The following is a 25,756-nucleotide window of genomic DNA, read 5'->3' on the forward strand; positions in this document are numbered from 1 at the left end:
CAATGTGTGTTTAAACAGAACAGTCCCTACACACATTGCAGAGTGCTTCCAAGAAGGCACAAAATGAGCAATGTTCTGTTTATAAATAGCTCTGTCCCATGTTTGCCCACTGCCAGCCCATGCTGGCAGGTGAGAGGAGCAGCGAGTGAGGACTTCATCTGCTGCTGGAGCCCTGAGCTGGGGGAGCAGAATTTGGCACTGCACCCCCTGGCAGTGTGGTGCCACTTGCAAAAAGCAACTGAAAAAATGCCAGACATCTGTGCCCTCACTGTGTGAACTAAAATGGAAAAGAACCAAATACTTTTCTTCACACTGTGATTTATAAAAAGCCCCTGTGTGATCTAAAGTGACACAGAAAATGACTGCCTCCTATTGATTATTTTTAACCTAATTTAGCTGACACTAATTGTACTGGACCTCTGTAATTGTGCCCAGCAGTTGGAGAGAATTATCATCAGCTTCATGGGGCTAATGTTATGCCAATATCATATTTCACCCATGTTTCCAAGACAGTCAGACATTTACTGAGCATCAGAACATAGGCATTTCCTTTTCTTGGGAGCTTATCTTTTCCTCTCCTTTCACATTTCCTTCCACTTTAGATCTACCACACAGAGCTGAAAGCATCACAGGTTCTCCCTGTCCACCTGGCAGCTCTTCCCCAGGGCAGTGATCCCATCAGCTTTGGTCAGCTTGCTCCCACACTCAGGTTCTGCTCCCTGCAGCCTTGACCAAGCTCACCCCATCCCTTCTCCAGACATGCAGTAAGGGAAGAGAGTTTTCTTAGGCCAGGAGGGGCAAAACACTGAAGTTTTGGTTTGAGAGGGGGCAGAATCTCTTACTCCTCGTAGCAGATTGACCACAAAGGTCTCATAACTTCTGGAACATTGGCGCTGAGGTCTCACGTGCCTCATGATGACACCACAAGGCAGGGTAGTCAAACATAGCCCAAACATTTAGGGCTTAATGAAGCAGAGTTAAACTCCATCTGGCAAGCACCAGCAGCAGAGCAGAGACCAGTGAGTCCAAGTGGAAAAGCAGCACTAAATAAATGATGGACACACTGTGCTGGAGCTGAAGGTACAGATGGTGGTCCCAGGTTGGACTCCTCATTAGGAGCTGTGCATTGCTCTAAAAGCATCAGATGCACAGAAACAGTGCTGCCCCTCAGCATTTCGGTACATTTCTAATTAGAAAGAATTATCTTACCTGCTGTTTCCACAGATAGTTTAGAGCCTAACACGTCTCTGCACTGTGAAGAGGAATAATAGGCACTAAGTGCTTGCTCTTGCCAACAGACCCGTGTAACCTCCACCACCTCTCCCAGCAGATTGTCCCAGTTTGCCCAGCACCCTCCTCCTCTCCAGGTCCACTTCAAAGAGATCAGTCTTCTCCTTCCCACGTCAGCCAGACTTTTCTATTACATCTGTGCTCAACAAGCTGGACTGCAATGTATCTTAAAGCCCTTAACTCACTTTCTTAGACTATGAAGTTAGCAAAATGGGAAGACTGTGAGGAAACAGAGGAGGGGGGGAAAAATATCTGTATTTCAGTGATTTTTTAACCCTGTGTGCTGGGCATTTTTTCGTTCCAGTGTTTTAAATACATCTAGCTATATGTTGCATTCACCTCTGAATTGCCATTTACAGGTGATGCAGTGAGGGAAACCAGTGACTGCTGCTCAGAGTGAGCATGGGGAAGCTTTATTTGGGCAGTTTGACCACTTCTCAGTGCATGGCCTTCCATAGGAGACCTCTTTTATTTAATATAACTCTGCACCACCAGTATATTTCTCTAGGATTCGTACAAATAGGATCATCTTTCTTTTTAGAAAAAAAAACAACAACAACAAAAAGAAGCAAAAAAAAAAAAAACCAAACAGAAACACACACACCAAAAAATCAACCAACCAAATTAAAAAAAAATAAAGCACAAAAAACCCCCAAAAAAGCCACAAAAAACCTAAGCTTTTAAATTGACTCAATCTTAAAAATGTGAAGAAGAGAATCTTGTGCTGTGCCAGGAGCTCAGTGTGGGGATCTTGAGCAAGGGGTTGGCTGCCTGTGGGCATCACTACACAAGGGACTGACTCAGAGTCTCCAGGAGCACTGGAGATGACTTTGAGTTTATCTCCAGGTCACACACCAGTAGTCACAGAATGTCCAGAAGGGCAGACCCAGGAAGAGAGAAACATGCCCTTTTCCCCATATGCTATTAATTATTTATTTTCATTAGAGACTGCTTTTAAGGACAGGATGTTATGCTTCACAAAACCCTCTAGACCCAGTTTTTAATCCAAGCCTTTGCCATCAGAGTAGGAGATTACCTCGCCAGAGGCTGCAAAGCCTGCAGGGTGATGCCTTTGGTGAGCTGGGGAGGGGGCACTCATACCCTGGGCTTCTACAAATAGCTTGTTAATGAGCAGTTAAATGCTTGCTACATTTAGTGAACCTAAAATTCTGGATTAGAGGAGCAGTACTTATACAAAAAGTATTTTTAGCCTTCAGAAAGAAGTTAAGAACACATCTATGCATGTACCCATCCTGCTGACCACTTCTGGACTACCCTAGCACAGTAGGAGTTGTGTGTCTCCTCTTCATGGGTTTATGGCCATAAAGGATCATTACAGGAAAAAAATGAACCACAGCACATCACATCACATCACAAAATGCATGTTCTCACAATGCTGCATGAAACCTTGTCAGCCCCTCTGCAGTCTTGTATCAGAGGGGAAGTAAGAAAAGTCCTAACAATGAGAGCCTGTCCAGTTCTCCTTTCCGGAAATAAAAATTGCACTCATATTTTCTTTTAATCATATTTTCTTTTAATTTGATATTTAAGGATAGATTATGATATCATTTCCATCCTCTGTGAAGTTCTAAAGAGCCATTTCACTGGCTATGGAAACCAGCCTACGGATATAGAAGTATTTAATGAAAATGTGACAATCCTTTTGTAAGGACAGCCTCAGCTGATGCTTCTGCATTCTGGCTCGTGGAAGCAATGCCTGCATTTGACCGCAAGAGTGATATAAAGGAACTTTAAAAAGAGCAAATAAATTAAGTGATATTTATGTTAGTATTTACTTAAGTCCTGAAGATGACTTACTTAGAACGTATTCACATAAATTTTTGGAGAAGGTAGCAAAGATTAATTGAAATATTAAATCAATTTTATGACTATAGGGGAGAATTGTGTTCATCCCCATTTGTCACTGTATTCAATGAAGAACTACAGCTTAAGACTTTGATTTACAAATAGTGGAGCAAAAACCCTGAACACTAGAATAGTGCTTGGTGTCTCTAAATTAAAGGATCTGTGTAAAAAAAAGAAGTAATTCTTATCTACTGCTCTTAGACTGGCACTATATAATATATGTAGAAGATGTAAATAATAAAAAGGACATTCATAATGAGATTTTCAGGAACTTTCAGCCTCAGCCTGACTCTGTTTCCATTGTGTTTCCAACACCAGCAGAGCTAAGTCATGCTCACTGAGTTTTCAAAACTCACATTTTATTTTCCTGCAGCTCTCATTTTTTATCCTGCTTGCCTGCTGCCCTCTGAAATAACCTGCCAGGCTGAGCCCTGACTGCAGCTGCATGTCCTACACTGTGTCCAGCCTTTGCAGAGGGGTGAGGAATCATCTCCAGGACATGAAGGCAAGGCTGAACTCAGCCTTCAGACAGATGACAAAATGGTTTCAGCAATAAGCTCTGGGCACATATGTGTTTTATTGTGTTTATTGTGTTTTATTTATTTTTATTAACTTGGTCTTTCCTTGGGCCTTTCCCTCATTTTTCTCCATTTTTCTCCATTTTGCTGTATTTAGCTGCGATACTTGAGCCTTGGTGCAATCCATGAGTTTTCCTGGCACATAACCAGACTGGGATTGCTATGGTTCCTATCACAGAAGCAATGCATCCAACACCTGGCAAAAGCACATAAATCAAGGTCGGAGATAAAATCTATCTGATATTACAAATAGATGTTAACTTTTGTTAATTTGGAGGCTCTTTAATAAAAGTTCTCCAGTGTGTCACTGACTGACCTCCCATTCAGTGGAATTGTTTAAGATATACTGAACATACTGAAACACAGCCAGCGAAAATAGGGATGAAATTTGTGATAAAACAATAAAATTTCCCAAGACCAACATATCATGAATGCCTTGGCAGAGAACACTGAGCTTGAATCTGGACATTTTCCAGGTTTTCAGACAAAATAGAAGCACCTTGACACAGAAAACACATATTTCCCTGCTCTTGCCATATTTTCCTAATAAATGTTTCTAATTCTGGCCCTGGTGGGCAATGTTTCTTTTGAAGGATTAGGCAGAGCAAGGGATGCAGTTTTTCAAACATCTCTGCTTAGTTTAAAGCCCCTTGGCTGAGCCTGAGCCCTGCAGCAGTGGGGCAGTGTGCAGCTGGGGTGGATCCATGCAGCTCCATGGATTCCAGAGTTTGTTACAGGAGTGGACCTGGCCCTTGGTTATATCCATGGTCTAAGCTCTAAGTGCCTGAATGAACTTTCCTGACAGCACTGAGAGAGTTGGGGGAAAAGTCTTTGATGAGAGAAGATTGCTTAACATCAGTGCAAACCACTAGACCTAGAAGTGCAGTTGAAACAAATAATTCCTGTATTTTGTCTGCCATGTCATGGTGTTATCTAATGCAGGTAAGAATTAGGCTGGTGGAGCTGTGTGCTCGCAGGAGATGCTGCTCTTAGAGACTGAGACACTTCTGGGACATGCTTAAACTCATATTTGTTAGCCAAGGTGTGCAGGCAAGCATTACAGATCAGAAACCCTCTGCAGTGTCAGGAGCTGCCTAGCTGGCCATACACCAGTGATTTTTGCTGAAATGTGGGCTGGAGGAAGGTCTGCCTCCTGAGCAGGCAGCATGTGGGTTTGGTTTCTATTCCAAGCCAGGAATAGAAGCTTTGGCCACACTGATGACCAGCTCAGTCTGCAAGTCCCTATCACAAAGGACAGTTTTCCAAGGTTCTTAGTTGGTAATTTCAACACCTGGATGTTGAAGAGCTGATAGTATAGGAGAGTATATTTATTTTAGATCTAATCTTCAGCCAGGCATCCTGCAACCTCTCTCCTTCAGTCATACACAGATCAGCTTTGAATGGGAGCAGGCTGACAGCAGGCTGATAATTCCATGCACTTGGAAGACTCACATTTAATTTCTAATGACCTGACTGCAAAGGGCTTCTGGCTGTCCTTATTTTGCCATCAGAACTTAATGAGCAAACAGGTTTTTGGTCAGCTGTTTCCTCATATCCCAGTATATGAGTAGCTTTTGGGGAGAGAACAGAGAGGCCCCAGTACTTGTTTCTGTCTTAGCTGGATAAACAGATTCTTAGACTCATGTTTCTACCTGAATATGCAGAACTGCAATATTTCATCGTCAATATTCTTCAGCAGACCTCAAGGACACCCCTTGAGTGATTACAAATTTTATATAAAAACAGTGTAAACAAAACTATTGTAAAGTCTTGCTTATTTACACAGCTCACCTGCAACACATGAATGATGATCATGCAGCTGTAACATGCACGCTCCTTTCAAAAGGATTGTCTTTTGCGTGAGCTGCTAATTACCCATGGTAGTGAATAGTGAATTACTTTTTGGTCAAGCAAGTGCTGTTGCATTACCTTGGAGCTCTCAGAGAAAGACAGTAGCTTTTGTTGCAGGGGATTATTATTCTGAAAATCTGAACTCATCAATGGGCCTGGTTTTGAAAGCTTAAAGCCTTGATATGGCTGAATGATTGTCATGGGATAAAGTATATTCTAGGGATTTTTTATGAAGAAGAAAAAAAAATAGTTAATTATGGTGAGAGGGCTCAGGGGACCCTAAAACTCCCCTGACTGCATTTAGGAACAGAACCCCAGTAGTTTCTGTTTTATGGAAATCTCTTGGGCAGAGATGGAGCCAATTCTCCCTGCTCTGTCCCAGATGCACTCCTCACACGTCAGGCTGCACAAGGAGGAGCCACCCCACTGCCAGCAGGTTAGAGGCAGCAGCCCCAGCAGGAACAGGCAGTTCTCTGGGACATTCAGCTCATCCACAGGGGGAAAAAGACAACCTTAAATCTCCTCAATAAATACAAACAGCTGGCACTCTTCCTGCTGGTGCTCTATGAGAAAACTCCAAGTCTCACCCAGGGGAGGGCCAGAGCACTGTGACCTTGGTGTGCCCAGAGTCCCTTGGACACAAACACAACCAGAGGGCTGAGCTGCCCAGGGGAGCCCCACAGCACCCCAGAACAGCCCCAAACTAACTCCAGAACAGCCCCAAAACAGCCCCACAGCACCTGCAGAACAAACCCCAGAACAGTTCCTAATGCACCCCCTGAACAGCACCTTACATAGCCCCACAGAACCCCCAAAACAGACCCCACAAGAGCCCCACTGCACCCCAGAACAGCAACCCCAGAACAGCACCCCAGTACAGCCCCCCAGCACCCCCAGAACAGCCCCAGCCCCCCAGAAGAGCCCCAGCCCCCCAGAAGAGCAGCTGTCCTGGCTCTGCAGTGCCCGGCAGCCCCGTGGGGTGGGCAGGGACAGGAGAGGGGCTGGGCAGCTCAGGGATATTCCTGGACAGCAATGCTGATGCTGAATTATTAGAAAAATCCTGCTTTCAGTCTCTTTGCTCCTGCTCTCTGGACTGGCTGTGTCAATCCCTGTGAGGATCTAATCTAGATCTAAGATATTTGAAATCCTTGCTGATCATTCTCCCTTGAGATATTAAGCAAGGTTGAAGTAGACTTGAAAGTGATCATTAATGCTCAGGTTTGGCTACCAGCTCAGCACTAATGCCACTGTGGTGCTCCTGCACAGGAATTCCTATTCAGGCCAGCTGAGAATTCAGTTCAGGACAGCAGAAATGTTTATGACACTAACAGAACCCTGTGGGGACACAGTCCACATGTAAACATACAGAAGATTTTTAGTCTTCATGCATCTACATGAAGCACTATTCTATGTTGACAGTATTTCAAGTAAAAATGGAGTAGAAATTTTCATGGAGTGGGTCCAGCAGAGTTAGAAAGAAAAATGAAAATCTCTTCACTGTCTTTGGCTTAAAGCAGCTCCAACTACATTTTAAAATAATAGCTTGAGATGTAATGCATGGAGAGTATGAGAAATGCTCCACAGTGAGGTGATCCATCAGAGGGAAACCTTGAATGAAAAGGAGGGAAAACAATAAATCCCCAGAATAAATATTGAAAGGGGAGAAAGAAGGAAAGAGATTTCATTTTATTGCATCATTTGATGTCATGAGCGTGAACTGGGGAAAAGATTTATTTATTTATGTTTCCCTGAGGATCTGGTTCTGTAAACAGATGGAAGAGGGGCTGGAAAATCCAAATTCCAAACAGAAAAGGTCAAGGCACAACAGAGCTGTATTTTCAGATACAGTGATATAGTGGCTATAGCTGACACTGGGCTTGATTCCTTATTAGGTTTGCAGTGGTTTATGGATGGGTTATGCAAATCCCCAATCTCCTGGAAATATGCATGCAAAGTCTCAGGTTTGCTGCAAAGTGCTCCCCTGGCACAGCTGCAATTGCACTGCAGATCTGGCACCTGCATTTGAAAACCCCATGTTCAGTCACCTACAGGTCTCTCAAGAGAGAGATGAGTCCAGAATCTGGACTTTTAGATTTAAAGAAAAATATATCTGCTAATCCAACTGCTAATATAATATTATACACGTGTTTCCAAAATTGGGATGCCAGAATGGATCTATCCATGTTCTTTTAACTGTCCTATCTTAGCTTTTCAATTCAGAAGTCCACTTCAGCAAAGTGGGATTTGGAAATTGAGATTTGGGTTTCCTCGGGTTTTCCCCAGAAAAGATGGGCACAAGGTGTGTTCAGTCAGAACACCAGGCTCTGCTCAGGCACAGAGTTTTTGCAGCTTCTGGATTTGTTGCAGCAGCACCTGGAGATGCAATCAAACACCACACACTCTCCTGCAGTGGAATTGTCCCTTCAGCACCACTGACACAGGGACTGCTTTGCTTTTTCCCAGCTTTGCTTTGTTTTTTCCTTACTTTTAAGCCTGGTTACCTGCATCTCCTCTATTTAAATGCTAAATTCCTTTCAGGAATCTCCCAATTGATTAAAATGCTAAACACAGCACAGCCATGGTCTCGGGCAGCATTAGCCATGATCCTGAATGGTAAAGAGCAAGCATTCACAGTGCTGGGTTAATCCATGGACACTGAACCATCCCATCACTGTCGAGGATGTTGAATGATCAGAACATAAGTACCTGGGTACATTAATTCAGTCTGTTCTGCTGTGGGCATGTCTGGAATTTCAGTCCAAATCAAAGAGAACTAATATTGAAAATATTTTCTCTGATCCTCTATACTGCTTTTGTAAAGTGCTTCTATTAATAGAATAGATGATAAAGAACATATTGTATAAGACTATGTAATGCCAATAGATAAAATTTCCATTAGTATTTTGTTAGATTTTTGGACATTGTGGTGTCTCATATCAGAGGATATATTTGGTCTCTTGGTGAGTTATTACTAAAGCTCATCTTGCAGAATATACTGGAGTTTAAACAACCTCTGCTCTCAGAGCTGCCTGTTGAATTTCTGCTATTATTTTTGTACAGAATGCTATGTTAGGGTCCCTCATTTTAATGACACAGCTAATGAAGCAGGCAGTTTGCCTTGGGTTAGCCCAGTGGCAAACCAATGCTCTGGAAAAGACTCCAAGGCAATCCATCACCCTCTGCCCAGGGAGGAGCTGGGTGGGCTCTGGAGGACTTGTGGAGAGCAGCAGGATGGGGCAGCTGCTCCTCTGTGCAGGGGGATGAGAGCAGAGGACCTGGGGCTGCACATCTTGGCTCTCTGCTCCCTGCCTGCTCTCACATTTTCAGGTGCTTTTTCCATCCAAGGTTTAACTGCTGGGGCTTCAGGAGTTTCAAAGGCCTTCAGACTTGGAGAGCTGTTGCCAGCCTTGTTAGGCCTAATTTATTAGTAGGGAAGTATCCAAGGGCTTGATCCAAAGCATTCTGTGTTCAATGGAAGGCTCTCCACCTGGCTTTCAGCAGCTCTGGGCTCTCTATACTAAAAATTGAATAGTAATAAAAGAAGGAAATGGCTTTTGCTATTACTACACCAGTCACATAGACACAGATCATCTTTCACAGTGCTGTCAGGTAAAGTCAAACTACTTCTCTGGGAGATTAGGGATTGATTAAAGTCCTTGCACTCAGGGATATATATCTGTATTAATCTTGGAATTATTTGTCAAACACCCAAGATCTCTGTTCTGATTTGTGGAATATATTCTGAAAGTCAATGGAGTCAAGATTTCAAAGGAGTCAAGATTTTAAAAATTATTTTTACATTTTTAAAGCAAATGCAGAAGCTGCTTCCTTGCCCCGAAAGCAAGCACTGCTATTTTTAACATGGTACTCTTTTTACTTTGAAATGTGTTGCTGGTAGTAGAGAATGCAGCTGGGAAACTGGAAAGTAGGAGCTAACACACTCTCAGACAAGTCCATAAAGCACAAGCCACTGCCTCAAACCATGAGGTTTGAGGTCTGACAGGTTAGGACTGACAGCTTCTGCTGTCCAGTCAAGAAAGTCAGGGTCTGATGGTGAAGCCAGCACTAAATCCACTTCTCCAGCTTCTCCCACTGCAGTGAAACAGCTGATACTGTTTGGAGAGGCCTTTAAAATGCAACTTTGGGTTAATAATATGCACAAAAATTTGGCTTATTGTGCCTGGAGTCTGGTATTTAGAGAGTGCTCCACACAGCATTCCCCAGACCCCTGGGGATCCTGTGTGCTCTGGGCTCTGGAGCATGGATTGTTTGTGCCTTTTTGCCCTGGGTTGAAAGGTAAGTGTGTATTCCATTTCCCATCTGTCAGAGGTGGGGCAGTTTTCTGCTGTTCACAGGGCAGTTTTTTCTTTATCTCTCCCACAGCCAATCCTCCCTCCAGGAGATCTCTGCTGTCCATGGCCACTGAGTGTCCCTGCATGGCTGAGAAAATTCCATCATCCATGGGGAGATGCTGTGCCCAGGGGAGGAGCCAACATTCCTACCTGGATCCAATCTGACCTGGGAATAGCACAGCAGCCTCTGCCCCCTGCATTCCCAGAGGAGCAGCTTCCTTCCCCCTGCATTCCCAGAGGAGCAGCTTCCTTCCCCCTGCATTCCCAGAGGAGCCCAGGTCCATCTCCCCCAGCCCTGGAGCTCCAGAGGAAAACTCCCCCCTTGTGCAGGATCCTGCTCCAGCAGAAGCACAGCTGGCACTGCAGGAGGCTGAGCCACTGTGGATGGGACTGCTGCCACCTCCCTGACACACAGGGGGTCAGGGCATGTTCTGACTCTGGCAGTAGGTTTTTTTTGTTGTTTGTACTATTACATTTTTATTTGTAGTTTTCTTAGTAAGTAACTGTTAATCCTATTCCAATATCTTTGCCTGAAAGCCCCCTAATTTCAAAATTATAATAATTCAGAAGGAGGGGGTTTCATTTTCCATTTCAGAGGAGGCTCCTGCCTTCTTTAGCAGACACCTGGCTGTTCAAACCAAGACACTTCTGCATTGCAGCAGACAGTGAGGAGATGCAGGGGATAGAGCTGGGCATCCCTGTGCCAGGGCACAGCCCCTCAGAAGGAAGCACAGCTGGAAGGGTGTGGAATCACAGGCTGCAGACCTCTCCAAGCCCTCCCTAATAACAGAGATCAGATTTAATTTGGCCTCAGCCTCTGTCTGAGATGAGATAAAGAACGACACTATGATTATATTTCCCAACTTGCCAGGCCCAAAGGCAGTCATTCTCTCTCACATGTAACACAGAAATGTTCTGGATAAACTGGCTGCATTTCAGTAAATAAGTTGTGATACACTCTTTCATTTGAGAGATCCAGATTTTCTGGTTTAGCAACCCCTGGCAGAATAATCAATAACTTACACTCTGACAGTGATAGGAAGAGGAAAACAATGAAGAGAACAGACTGTAGCAGTGCATCAGGACCTGCAGGGGGGCTGCTAACTTGCTGGGATAAGGATGTTCTGGCCTTTTGCCACTGGAAAATTAGGGCTCATTGGCAAGGCAGGAAACATCTGCGGGGAGTTTGCTGAGACAATCACCAGCACACAGCTCAGCTCAGCCCTCAGTCTGGTCAGAAAAAAGCTCAGATCGGGAGCAGCAAGTAGTGATTAGGGTTCAGCCCAACCCCAGTCCAATCCTGTGCAGGAGTGAAGACAGTGTGAGCCCTTCAGAAATGATAAATTACAGCCCAGATGAGAACCACTGATCAGAAAGCCCCAGCACAAGGGGAGCTGGCTGGGAAAAAAAGAAAGAAAATTCACACAGCCTTGTCATCAGCCACAACTGCCCAATTTCCCCCAGGGTTTCCACCTTGCTGGGTGAATTAGTACAGCTGTGTTTAATGAGCAGGGGAAGAAGGCTGCCATAGCAGCATCTCCAGCTCCTGCCTGGTAGGTGTTCTCCAGTCTGTGTGTCTGAGGTTGGAAGGATTCAGGCTCTGCTTGGGGTTGGGGTCATACTGAAGAGACTGCCAGTGAAGAAGGCAGGGGAAAGTCAGGGTGGTTTGTTTTTCATTTTGTCTCCTAAACCATAATTCTGAGTAAGTTTGAAAGCAATTACTTTGACTATCTTCTCTACAATTCCACACTGGCTAATAGCACATATAGCCTCCCAGCCAAATTCTGTGAGCTACTGGGACCCTACAACTCAAGCAGGAGTGACTTGGGGGCACAGACACAGAAGAATTGGTATTTGTGATCTTGCCTTAAGGTTCACAGCAAGCCTGAACCTGGCCTGCTGACTCCGACTGTCCAACTGTAAACTAAAGGAGAGCCTGAGGAACAATAATGAAAAAAGCCAATTAGTTGATACACTAGGTAATGGACTCCCTGTTGGAATCAACTTTCTTTAAAAGAAAAAACAAATAAATTTGGGGCAAACTAATGCCTGGTGAAGGCTGCCCTAGAACAGGCTAGAGAGAGCCAGGGAATAAAGCAGGGATTTATTGGAAAGATCTCCTCAATGGATCCACCTTGGGCAGTACACGAGCCCAGCCAGGGCTGCACCCAAGATGACCCAAAATGGTCACAAAATGCACGAGTGCTCACGGGGTCTCTCACTTTGATCACTTCTGCTCCATTTGCATATTGGAGTTAATTGTTCAATTCCAGCTTTAGCCCATGAAGTCCCATCCTGCTTGTTTTTCTCTCTCTAGCCCACGGTGTTTGTGCCCTTGGGCCTGAGATTTGGATCATTTGTCCTTGGTGCCCAGCTAGAGAAGGAATTGTTTTGTCTCTCTGCTCTGTAAGACAGCTCACCATCCCCTAATATGAAACCCAGAGCCACACAATAAAGCAGCACAGAATGTGAAAAATGTAAAAGCTAAACATGAGGCATCAAAAGCAGAAAGTTCCTAATTTCACCAGTTACTAAGTTAAAATAATCTAAATGCAGAGTCTGCTCTTCAAGACTGTGATCAGCAGCCCTGATGTGGGCAGGGAAAGGTGAGGATGTGCAGGGAGCCTGGCTGGTGTTTGGGAGAAGCCAGTGCAGCCCCAGCCTTCCCCTGACCCTGGCCCTGGCCCTGGCCCATCTGTGCCTGCCCAGAGGAGCTCTGAGCCTGAGGGCATTTCTGTCTTGCTGAAACAAATGAAATTGTCTGGGAGCTTGGCTCTTGTGCATGAGCCACATTTAACCAGGCTGATTTCCCCTAAGTTACAGAACCCTGACAGAATACAGTGCTTTTAATGACTGAATTCTTGTTATTTATTCAGATTAGCTCCATGGTTGGGTTATGCATCTTGTGCTTTCTAGAAGGGCTGATGGCTGCTACAGAAAACAAGGAATTTTCACAAGATGTTGATGAATTATTAAAACACCAGAAACTCCGCTCACTCTCAGGTTTAGAAGTCTTGAAAAATGTTTCCTTCCTGATCAGTTTAAACAACCAGAGGGCCAGACTTTTACTGAGCAGAAGGGGAATCATTCCAGCCCTTCTGCACCAGGTGAAAAGCTGCTCTGTCAAGACTAAGGCTGCTTGTCAAACTCAGTGCCACCAAAAACCAGTGGTGTCTTGAAAATGGGCTGGATTCCTCTGGCCAGCAGAAGGCACCCAAGACAAGCTGGACTGCAGAGGAGCTTTTTGCAGCACAGGAGTCTGCCTTCAGTCTTAGCCTAACGAGCTTAACGAACAATGCAGTAACTAGATTGCTGGCAAAATAGAAATCGTCCTATAACACAATAATACCTAGTAAAAATAATGTCCAAAAGCAGTCTGAAAAATTACACTCCTTAGCAATATCCATTAATTTTTACAAGCAATTAAAGAAAAAGTATTGTAATTTTTTAATCCTAAATCTTTACAATTAAGGAATCATCCATAATTGTGGCTTGAATTCCCCCAGAACAAATAGGCACTAAAGCAAATCTATAGGATTCTTATTATCTGTTGGTGATAAAGGACTTTCTCTTTTTTCTGCTAAATTGACTTTGACTTTGGATATTTCCCTGGCTTCACAGTCTGCTCTGTGGCAGCGTCATCAGGTCAGAGAACTGGTGCTGTGGAATTATACTGGGTTTCCATCACTCATAGCAGGAGAAAGCAGCAGACAAAGCTCCACCATCCACATTCTCTTATCCAGCATGTTTACATACACACATCCTAATTTTTATGAATTAAAGGATTTGCAGGGACTTTACAACAGTTTTAACATGCAATGGCAACTAATACCTTGGATAAACATGAGAAGCCCTTGCTAAAAAACAATTGCAAACTATCCTGAGTGAGTTTACTCTCATTGTTGGTGGTGTTGAGATTTAAGAAGTGGGAGTTTTCTGTGCTGGACATGTGGAGCTTGAAGGCATTTTGCTGTGATTTGAAAGGTTCTTGCAATCTTTGCTATTCATTGTGTAGCTGCATTTCTGTCCAAAATTGATGCAGTGAGGTGTCCCTCTCCCGTGTGTTAACTATCCATATGCCACAGAATGACACTGTTCCACAAACTATAAAAGACACACGAGTTATCACAGGGGCAGGAGCCTTCTACACACCCCCCCGACAAGTGTTCAGGACTTCTTCCCAGAGTTTGGATTTAGATTCCGTGGTTATTTTCCTGGGAATTGAGGGAAAGGATCTTGATGTGTGCCCCACCCACAACTGGATGGTAAGATGTCAGGGTCAGCTGCTGAGACCCCAGCAGTGTGAAAGTCCTTGTTCCTCTAGCCTGGCAGCCGAAGGAGGAGTCTGGAATGCATGAAGTCGAGTTTTCAAGGTTGTTTATTTTTCCTTATTTATAACATGTCTCTCTGGCCTGCTGAGGTCCACCTAGTACAGAAGCCATGGCAGTATGCCTCGAGTCCTGGGTGCCTCCCACATTATATACTCAAAATTACATGTTGTATTTCTACAGATTTGTGCCAATACCCACCACCTATGTTAGACGGTGAATCTCTACCTTAATCCAATAGAAAAGTGTCACCATCACAGCAAGACATGGAGAACAAGAGATGGAGAAGGCCAGGAAACACCCAGATTCCTTCATCTTGTACCCCTGAATTACATGCTAAAAATTCTAAAATTCTACTTTTCCACCCTGTGTCAATTCACCTATTACACTACTCAAACCCTTTTGGCTTGTAATTCCTCATACAGTGTTGGCAGCTTTTCCTATGAAGTAAAATTGAAGCCACAGGTGTTTTTGACTTCTTGCCAGGGCCTCCGAGCCCCCTGCCAGGGTCTTGAGACATCCAGGGCAGCCAGAGGGATGTCCTGGACTCCGACAGTAAGATACTTTGGATCCTAAGTTATATTATTTCTTCCCTAGCTGTGAAATGAATGGTACCTTTAACCCAGTGCTGTATATACCTACTAGTAGTCTCTTTTTGTCTTTTTTCCTGAGTAGTATTAGTTTGTTTTAAGCCTTATGTCTGTTAGTTTTGTGTCTATTAAAGAAAGAATTCATTCTCTAACAGACTGAGTCAGCTATTATTAAAAGACTTGTGAACCAGAGTGGGTTTTGGGGTGCTGGCCACCTCAATAAACTTCCTGCCTGCTGCCAGAGACCTGGGCAAGGGGCAGGGGCTTATCTAAACCCCCACATGCATTTGTAAAAGTGAGTCCCAGCTGGCCCCAGCTCACCAGGCAGCTGGCACCGCTCTGCCTCGCTGACACCTGCAAGGGCAGCAAAACCCACAGCAGCACTGCCTCAGCCTGGCCAGAAGGCACTTCTCACACCAGTGGCTTTATTGGGGTGCAGGTATTTTGCAGCAGTTCCAGTGCCATTCCCTGCCTGAGAAAACCTTGGCTTCAGAAGAGGGATCCCTCTACAGTGGGCAATGGCTGCAGGTGTCACTGCTGGCTCTGGCTGTGCTGCCAGGGGCGTGGCAAGGACAGCAGGGCAGTGAGGAGAGAACCATGGGCCATTGCATCACAAGGAGCAGCCCCAGGAGAGAGCCATGGGCCATTGCATCACAAAGGGCAGCCCCAGGAGAGAGCCATGGGCCATTGCATCACAAAGGGAAGCCCCAGGAGAGAGCCATGGGCCATTGCATCACAAAGAGCAGCCCCAGGCTGGGAGTGTGAGGGTTGTGGTTGACAGGGCCACAGCGGCAGGAGACGCGTCTGGCTCTGCCTCTCTGTGCCGAGCGCTGGCGATTGGAGTCACCCGACCTTGTTGCAAGGCTGGGTACCAAGCTCCCATCGCTGCCTACTCTGAGAGCATTCCCAAATTCAAGCCCAGATACTTCTGCGAGGCAGAAGCACGGGTTCAAAAATGGACTTTACCAGAAAAGGCAACACCACTGAAGGAAAAGGTGAGGATAGAAAGGAACTGAAAGGTTGATGCCAAATGGAAAAAAATCCCACCAGATTATTGGGAAAACTGGTCCATGGTGGTCAGTGCTGGCTCTCTGTCAGAGTAGGGGGCTGACAGCTACACATGATCCTGCAAGGATGGCCATGGCATCACAACATTCTATCATTACTCTACTCTGCTTTCCCCTTTTTGACAGTAGCCAAAGCACTCGTATTGTCAGCCAGGACAGGGACTGCGGCCACAGCTGACCACAGATTGGACATGGTCATAGGTGCAAGTCCTGTTTCTTTCTTTGCCATCAATGTTGGGTCTCATGACAAATAAAGTTCCCCTTCTTCCCCTCTTTGCTGATTGGGTTCAGCATTGAGGGTGGTATTGCAGTGCTATAGAAACACCACCAAGGCCTGCTGCTTGCAGAGAGGTCTTTATGCTTTGCAGAAATAGCAGACACAGCTGTGCTGGTTTGTCCTGGAGATTCACAGAAGGTCAGCTGGAAGAAGGAATCTCTTTTTCCCCTCTTACCATTGGAGCCTACCACATCTCACTTTAGACTTGCTAACTCAATGCTGCTTAGAGGAATTAAAGAGAGACTAGTTCCATGAAAAATAAAACTAAAACAATTTTCTCAGCAATTTAAAAAATCCTCAATACCATTAGATGTATTGATGATAAATGTGGGAGTTACCCAACTCCCTTCTTCCCTTGAGAGCATGGCTCAGCCTCACACAGAGGTGAGGGGGAGCTGGGCTCTCTCTGGTGGGAGGAAGGCTCTTGTGGCAGCCCAGAGAGCCTATGCACATTGCCAGGGAACAGCTGTGCCCTGCATGTGCCCCTGCAATCAGCTGTGCTCTGCCAGTGCCCCTGGAGCTGTAGGGCTGCTCAGCTGTGGGGCAGGGAGAGGAGCAGGAGGGTGCATGTGCAGCTGAGCCATTCCTGGAAAGCACAGGGCTCTGGGCTCCCTGCTGTCCCAGGACAGCCCAGAGGCCAGGCTGTTCCTGTGGCAGCCCTGTGGAAGCGGGTCAGGGTTTTCCCTGGGCCTGCTTCAAGGGGCTGCCAGCAGCAGCATGCTTCCCTGTGCAGCTCTTTAGAAGATTCCAGGAAATCTGTCCCATGAAATCTGGAGATCCAGATGTTTTAGGTTTGCATTGTGGCCTCTGTTATATTTTGTGTCTCCACTTTGCAGGCCTGACTGGCTACTCACTTGCCAAGAGGTTTTCCGCGGCAAGTCCCTTGATGCTCCTTCCCTCCAAGATTCCCATCCCGAAGAGCTCTCCTTCGACCAAGCCAAGCCAGGTTTGCCACGGAGAGCAGAAGGGGAAAAACATCAGTAGCTGTGATCAGGAGAGTAGAAAACAACAGGGACTGACTTCAGATGGGAAAGGACATAAGGTAAGGAGACCAAGCTAAGTCCTGTGTAGTAAATTTTCAGTTTCTGTGCTGTTGGCAGGGCTCTGAGACCTTTTCCCTGACAGAAACTGACCCTTTTGCTGAGGTTTGGACAGCTCCTGATTTGGCTCTTTAGCTGGGCCAGAAATGATGGGCTGCTAAGGATGGGTGTGAGTCTGTCCTCGCTGCCTCCACCTCCCTTCCTGGCCACGGCATGGGGGCCTGGAAGAACTTGGGCAGGCTGAGACCTTGCAGAGAGCTGCAGGACAGGGAGCTCTGCTGAACTTCCTAAATGCCAGTGAGCCTGAGATTATGGAAGTGTGGGAGCTGGAGAGCAGAGAGCATCCTGAGAGCTCAGCAGCATCTGGGCTCAAAGGCTGTGGAGGAACTGCAGGAGGGAAGGGCAGCAGCAGAAGCAAAGAGGGGCTTGAGAAAAGCAGGGTTTGACATCCTGCAGAATGGCTTTGTGGGGACTGGGCTGGAGATCAGCCCTGCCTGTTAGGTACCTTTAGGAGCACGGAGAGAACAGTGATCTAAACCCCTTCCTGTGCCATCCAAAAATGCCAGAGGAGCCAGTGGCACCCAGACCTTCTTGATGCCACACGTGGATGCCACCTGGGAATGTAGCCACACTTGCAGACTCAGTGAGTGTGAGGAGAGAGGCATCAAATGTGTGACATGGTCTCTCCCTCACCAGTTCCCTTTGCATTCCCCATCCTGGGGCAAGTTGCCCCATCAGTCTGACTTGTCTTTTCCTGCAGGTGCCACCTAATAGCATGGCTAAATGTCTTGAGGCATGAATGGGGGAAAGCTGGATGCTTGATCTGAACACTGTGCTCTACTCTTTCCAGGCTTCCTTGCTGTATTCCCGTGGGGGAGAAATGAAGAAGGGGTCACTGAGACCACCTTTGATCCCCCCAATACGGAAGGCAGGAAGTCTCCCTGTTGGCAGTGCTGCAGGGTCAGTGCAAAGCTCTGTCCAGCTGGATTTCCAGGAGTCCCAGGAGATGAGGTAAGCCAAGGTGTCTGCTGCTACAGGGTGCTGTTCACATCTCTCTTCTCATTTTATGAAATGATTTTCTGAAGTGTCCCATGTATTTAGGCAAACCTCTGTGTATTCAGCATTTTGCCCACCTATGAAGGGCCAGCACAATGTCAAACCCAACACCAATTGCCCCAGAGCAGAGGTGGTGGTGGGGAAGAGGAGGCAGGGCTTCAAAGCACCGCAGGACAGTCCCTCTGCTGGGCTTGGCTATTATTTCACCCAGAGCTTGGCCAGTTCTGTGTTACTCCAGCAAGGGAAAGCTTAAGGACAATTAATCAGATTTTCATCTTGTTGTGCATCTTTATTTATTGCCTTTCCTCCTTCATCAGTGACCATGCTAAGAAGGTTTGCCTCCTTTCATGGCACACTCATTCCCTTCCTTCTCTTTCTACCTCCTCATTTGTTCCTTTGTCCTCCATTTCCTCCAGGCCAAGACCCAGCAGTGGTAGCCAAGACAAGAGCTCTGATCATGCAGGTAGGTACAGGGCATGTCTGTCCTAAAATGATCATTGGAACCTTGATTCAGAGGTGGCATTTGGAAAACTTGGTTCAAACCAATTGTTTTGAAAATTCCTTAAAATTCATTTAAATTCCCTGACGGGTGTGTCCTCTGGTGGTGCAGTGAAAATTCCTCCAGTGTGAAGTGTTGAATGGCAGGAGATGGAATGGTACCTTGGGGCCCTGGAAATGCAGTGCAGGAAAACGAAACATGAAAAGGAAACATTCCTCTCCATGCTGTGCATGGCTTTCATCTCTCTGCATCCTTTCTAGAGTCAAAATTAGTAGAGCAAAGGAAGGCATTTAGCATGAAATGACAAATGTTCACACTCCTTCCTCCTGCCCTTGAAGCAGAAAGTCTTTCCCTGGGGCAGTTTCTGAGCTGAACCCTTTGAGGAGTGAAGGAGGTTCATGGACATTGCCTGGTTTTGCACTGGCAGAAATCGGGAAACCTCCCAGGACAGAAAGTCCTTTGGAAATCTCTTCCCCAGCTCGCTCTGCCTGTGTCAGAGTGTCAGGCTGAGGCTGGGGGAGGAGATGCCTTCTGCCTTGTCCTCCCTCCCTGCCTTGCCTGATCCCTGATACGTGGAATTGTGCCAGACAAAATGCAGTCTCAGGTACATCTGGGTCAGCCAATGCTTTCAAGTTGAATACTTCCAGGGCACTCTTCTTGTTCCTTTACCCTCTCTGGGTGTGTAATGATACGAGAGGTGAGACCTGAAGAAATAATTCTGCTGGTGCAGAAGAAGGGATCAGATCCCCTGGTCTCAGGGTTAATTCTACCAAATCCTGGTATGGCCCCTTTGTAATGACTCCTCAGTTGCTGATATGCAGCTGGAATGCCTAATGCAGCTAGGGAGAAGTATTGCTCACTAAGTAAGGTACCTTCTCTTCGGGAATAATTCTGGACTGGAAATGACTTGTGTCATTAATCCTTACCTGTCTCACTTTTATTACTGACCCAAGCACTCTACTGGGTGAAGGAATCCAGGCTTAAGACAGGAATTCCTCTCGTGCTGCTTGGCTGCCATATGATTTTATCCTCTTTATAGCCATGTAATTAATTAGTTCTTTTAGTTCTAAAAATTCTGTTGGAGAGTATTTCAGAATGACCTGCTCTCTGCAATTTCCTTTAAGGAAATTTGGAAATGTCAGTATTAGCCAAGATCTGAAATGTTTTGAGGCAGGTCACGTTCATGTTGGGTTTGGCTGTCTCTGTTTATGAGAACACAGAGAATAAACCCCAGTAACAAGTTAGTAGTGCAAAAGTGGAACTTTTAGATGACGACTTTGTTCCCTACAAATACAGGCTCACAGAATACTGGGCACATCTAATGTAGAAAGCAAAGCTTCTATTACATCTAACATATGGTGCCATTGTTTGTGTCCCAGCACTTCCTTTATTGTAAAGAGTAATATAAAAAATCCCAAAACTGCAAAACCCGACCTAGAATGGAGTGATATACAGATACAAAGGCCTTGAAAACTACTTTTGGAAACAATTACTTCCTTGACAGTGTCAGATGCTAGAGATCATGGTGAAGTTCCAACTGTTTGGAAGGAAAGGGGGAGGCATGGGGCAACACACGAAGTAGTAAAACCCTTCTCTCTTGGCTTGCCAGCTCCATATTGTTCTGAGAAATTTAGCTGCTGCTGCTAGTTTCATGAAAAATAAAAAAACAACCAAGCTTTTCAGTAGCTAAAATACACTTTGAATTCCTCACCCATTAGAAGGGCTGACTGTAAAGGTGTGAGTTCAATGAACTCAGTTCTTCTCTTGTACCTGGTCTACAAGTTCTTCTGAGTCTATACCAAAAAGCCAGAGGACAAAGGAAAAAAGCTCTCAGTGTAAGACAGGCACTGGGATGCCTCTGTTCCCAAGGAAGCTCTGTGGAAGCAGACAGGAGAGGAGCAGGAGGGTGCATGTGCAGCTGAGCCATTCCTGGAAAGCACAGGGCTCTGGGCTCCCTGCTGTCCCAGGACAGCCCAGAGGCCAGGCTGTTCCTGTGGCAGCCCTGTGGAAGCGGGTCAGGGTTTTCCCCGGGCCTGCTTCAAGGGGCTGCCAGCAGCAGCATGCTTCCCTGTGCAGCTCTTTAGAAGATTCCAGGAAATCTGTCCCATGAAACTGGAGCTCCAGATACTTTAGGCTTGCATTGCAGCCTGTGTTATATTTTGTGTCTCCACTTTTCAGGCCTGACTGGACACCCTATTGGCAAGAGGTTTTCCCTGGCAAGTCCCGCTCCACTCCTTGCCTCCAAGCCTTTGCCACCCATTCCCGAGAGCTCTTCTTCCATCAAGCCAAGCAAGATGTATAATGAAGAGAAGGAGAAAAGATTGACAAGCACTGGCTACACAGATATCAGAAGAAAGAGCCAGGAGCTGAGCTCAGACGGAATAAGGTGTAAGGTAAGGAGGCCAAGATAAGTCTTGTATGGTAGATTTCCTGTTAAAGTGCTGTAGGCAGAGCTTGGAGACCTTTTCCTGTGGTGTGAGCCCAGGGAAGCAGCTGAGTCAAGGAAGATCTCAGCTGGACACTGCACTTCAGGCTGCCTTTGCAGTGGGTGTAAAGTGGAGGCTTTGTGTTCTCACCATGCATCAGTAACAGGAGAGGTCTTGGAATGGCTTCTGGGCTGTGTCGTGGTTCCTCCTCTGTGTTATGGTGGAGAAAACACCAACTAGCAGTCAGAGCCGCTGAAGTTGTCCACTCTGGAAGAGAAATCCTTCTCCATTTAGTATCCTACATGTATTTGTGGACTCTCTCTAAGTCTCAGATGTCAAACGTGTGGATGCCTGCTTGGAATGCGGCCACTCTTGCAGAGGAGTGAATGTGAGGAGAGAGGTGTCAAATGTGTGACGTGGTCTCTCCCTCACCAGTTGCATTGCATTTCCCATCCTGGGCCAAGCTGCTCCATGAGTTTGACTGTTGTTTCCTTCCATGTGCCAGTTGAAAACATATCTAAATGTCTTGGAGCATGAATCAGGGCAAGGCTGGATGCTTGATCTGAACACTGTGCTCTAATCTTTCCAGGCAACCTTGGTGAATTCCACTGAAGGGGGTTTGAAGAAGAGGTCACTGGGACCACCTTTGATCCCCCCAATACCCAAGACAGGAAGTCTCCCTGTTGGCAGTGCTGCAGGGTCTCTGCGAAACTCTGTCCAGCTGGATTTCCAGGAGTCCCAGGAGATGAGGTAAGCCAAGGTGTCTGCTGCTCCAGGGTGCTGTTCACATCTCCCTTTTCATTTTAGGAAATGATTTTCCAAAGTGTCCCATGTATTTAGGCAGACCCCTCTCTATTCAGCATTTTGCCCACCTATGAAGGGCCAGCACAATGTCAAACCCAACACCAATGGCCCCAGAGCAGAGGTGGTGGTGGGGAAGAGGAGGCAGGGCTTCAAAGCACCGCAGGACAGTCCCTCTACTGGGCTTGGCTACAGATTCCCTCTGTAATGTTTGTGCTGCCTTTTGGAAGTGTTTTGCATGGGTCTAGATCCTGCAGGCCTTTGAATGTTGTGATCTGTGAGTGTTACATTCTCCTCCCATGAGAATAGGCTTGGGCAAGTATTGGCTACTGGAGAGGTGTCTGCAAATTCAGGTACTGCTTCTGTAAACTTCAGGTGTCATTTCTCTGTTTCTCGGCCTCCACTGTGAAATGAAATCCTAGATAAGTTTTAGGGTTTAGATTTAAAATCTGTTTTATGTTTAATATTCTGTTCTGGGCTTAATGTCAAAGACGGAAAGGTGCTAAAGAAGAGTTATAGGACTTCACCTGATGGAAAGGTATTGGCTTGGATATGTTTGAGAATATGTAGCTGTCCAGCTTATCTGAGTAATAATAATAAATAGGGAATCACAGAATTATCATTCCAATTGAAAATCTTTGGTAGGGCTTTTAAAGTGCAATCTGAGTGTCCTTGCATAGCAGCTGAGTTAAAAAGAGCTTTTTTGTTCTGGAAAGAGCCAGGAGGTGTAATGTCATTCTCGGAAGACAGCAGTGCTCTCACCACGTGTAGCACAAGGCTGTCACTGGGATAGCACAAGCAGGCAAAGTCAAGCTCTGGAAGCAGTACAAAAGTCGCTGCCCTGCATACAGACTCCTGTGTCAGCTCAGCAGCTGTGGCTGCTTCAGAGAGGCTGTAGGAGCCACGTGGGTCCAAAAGGAGAGAGAGCAGAATTGGGCAGTTCTGATGCAAGCTGAAGAATGAGTGTTGTGTTTCAGCCAGAGCTTGACCAGCTCTGAGTGACAAGAGCAACTGAAAGCTTAAGGACAATTAATCAGCTTTGCATCTTGTTGTGCATCTTTATGTGTTAGATTTCCTCCTTCAGTGACCATGCTGAGAAAGGGTGCCTCCTTTCATGGCACACTCATTCCCTCCCTTCTCTTTCTACCTCCTCATTTGTTCCTTTGTCCTCCATTTCCTCCAGGCCAAGACCCAGCAGCCGTAGCCAAGACAAGAGCTCTGACCATGCAGGTAGGTACAGGGCATGTCTGTCCTAAAATGACCACTAGAATCTGGACTATGAGGTGACATTTGGAAAGCTTGGTTCAAACCCATTCATTTGAACTTTCCTTAAAATTCCTTTCAATTCCTTGATGGGCTCAGTGGACTCTCTCAAAGCCCAGTCTTTAGGAGGGTTCTCTGGTGGTGCAGTGAAAATTCTGCCAGTGTGAAGTGTTGAGTGGCAGGAGATGGAATGGTAACTTGGGGCCCTGGAAATGCAGTGCAGGAAAAGGAAACATGAAAAGGAAACGTTCCTCTCCATGCTGTTTAGAAGATTCCAGGAAATGTGTGCCATGAAATCTGGAGTTTCAAATGGTTTAGGTTTGCATTGTGGCCTCTGTATATTTTGTGTCTCCACTTTGCAGGCCTGACTGGCTACTCACTTGCCAAGAGGTTTTCCGCGGCAAGTCCCTTGATGCTCCTTCCCTCCAAGCTTCCCATCCCGAAGAGCTCTCCTTCGACCAAGCCAAGCCAGGTTTGCAGTGGAGAGCAGGAGAAGGGGAAAAACATCAGTAGCTGTGATCAGGAGAGTAGAAAACAACAGGGACTGACTTCAGATGGGAAAGGACATAAGGTAAGGAGACCAAGCTAAGTCCTGTGTAGTAAATTTTCAGTTTCTGTGCTGTTGGCAGGGCTCTGAGACCTTTTCCCTGACAGGAACTGACCCTTTTGCTGAGGTTTGGACAGCTCCTGATTTGGCTCTTTAGCTGGGCCAGAAATGATGGGATGCTAAGGATGGGTGTGAGTCTGCCCTCGCTGCCTCCACCTCCCTTCCTGGCCACGGCATGGGGGCCTGGAAGAACTTGGGCAGGCTGAGACCTTGCAGAGAGCTGCAGGACAGGGAGCTCTGCTGAACTTTCTAAATGCCAGTGAGCCTGAGATTATGGAAGTGTGGGAGCTGGAGAGCAGCGAGCATCCTGAGAGCTCAGCAGCATCTGGGCTCAAAGGCTGTGGAGGAACTGCAGGAGGGAAGGGCAGCAGCAGAAGCAAAGAGGGGCTTGAGAAAAGCAGGGTTTGACATCCTGCAGAATGGCTTTGTGGGGACTGGGCTGGAGATCAGCCCTGCCTGTTAGGTACCTTTAGGAGCACGGAGAGAACAGTGATCTAAACCCCTTCCTGTGCCATCCAAAAATGCCAGAGGAGCCAGTGGCACCCAGAACTTCTGGATGCCACACGTGGATGCCACCTGGGAATGTAGCCACACTTGCAGACTCAGTGAGCGTGAGGAGAGAGGTGTCAAATGTGTGACGTGGTCTCTCCCTCACCAGTTCCCTTTGCATTCCCCATCCTGGGGCAAGTTGCCCCATCAGTCTGACTTGTCTTTTCCTGCAGGTGCCACCTAATAGCATGGCTAAATGTCTTGAGGCATGAATGGGGGAAAGCTGGATGCTTGATCTGAACACTGTGCTCTATTCTTTCCAGGCTTCCTTGCTGTATTCCCATGGGGGAGAAATGAAGAAGGGGTCACTGAGACCACCTTTGATCCCCCCAATACCCAAGACAGGAAGTCTCCCTATTGGCAGTGCTGCAGGGTCAGTGCAAAGCTCTGTCCAGCTTGATTTCCAAGAGTCCCAGGAGATGAGGTAAGCCAAGGTGTCTGCTGCTACAGGGTGTTGTTCCCTTCACTCTTCTGATTTTATGCAGTGATTTTCTGAAGTGTCCCATGTATTTAGGCAAACCTCTGTGTATTCAGCATTTTGCCCACCTATGAAGGGCCGGCACGATGTCAAAGCCAACACCAATTGCCCAAGAGCAGAGGTGGTGGTGGGGAAGAGGAGGCAGGGCTTCAAAGCACCGCAGGACAGTCCCTCTGCTGGGCTTGGCTATTATTTCACCCAGAGCTTGGCCAATTCTGTATTACTCCAGCAAGGGAAAGCTTAAGGACAATTAATCAGCTTTGCATGTTTTTGCGCATCGTTATGTTTTGCCTTTCCTCCTTAATCATTAACCATGCTAGGAAGGTTTGCCTCCTTTCATGGCACACTCATTCCCTCCCTTCTCTTTCTACCTCCTCATTTGTTCCTTTGTCCTCCATTTTCTCCAGGCCAAGACCCAGCAGTGGTAGCCAAGACAAGAGCTCTGACCATGCAGGTAGGTACAGGGCATGTCTGTCCTAAAATGACCATTGGAACCTTGACTCAGAGGTGACATTTGGAAAACTTGCTTCAAACCCATTCGTTTGAACTTTCCTTAAAATTTCTTTCAATTCCTTGATGGGCTCAGTGGACTCTCCCAAAGCCCAGTCACTGGGAGTGTTCTCTGGTGGTGCAATGGAAATTCTTCCAGTGTGAAGTGTTGAATGGCAGGAGCTGGAATGGTACCTTGGAACCCTGGATATGCAGTGCAGGAAAACGAAACATGCCTCTCCATGCTGCACATGGCTTTTATCTCCCTGCATCCTTTCTAGAGTCAAAATTAGTAGAGCAAAGGAAGGCATTTAGCATCAAATGACAAATGTTCACACTCCTTCCTCCT

At 46.3% G+C, this 25,756-nt stretch overlaps 1 long non-coding RNA gene across 1 annotated transcript; it reads left to right on the forward strand.

Moving 5' to 3' along the window:
• The first annotated feature begins 21,880 nt into the window (after nucleotides 1–21,880).
• On the forward strand, nucleotides 21,881–23,667 carry LOC144246784 (uncharacterized). The gene is made up of 3 exons (XR_013340487.1): nucleotides 21,881–21,970; nucleotides 23,205–23,251; nucleotides 23,647–23,667. It is a non-coding gene; the product is annotated as an uncharacterized LOC144246784 (long non-coding RNA).
• The last annotated feature ends 2,089 nt before the right edge of the window (nucleotides 23,668–25,756 follow it).

This window comes from Lonchura striata, chromosome 10 (genome assembly GCF_046129695.1).
Source record: "Lonchura striata isolate bLonStr1 chromosome 10, bLonStr1.mat, whole genome shotgun sequence".
Taxonomy (NCBI): domain Eukaryota; kingdom Metazoa; phylum Chordata; class Aves; order Passeriformes; family Estrildidae; genus Lonchura; species Lonchura striata.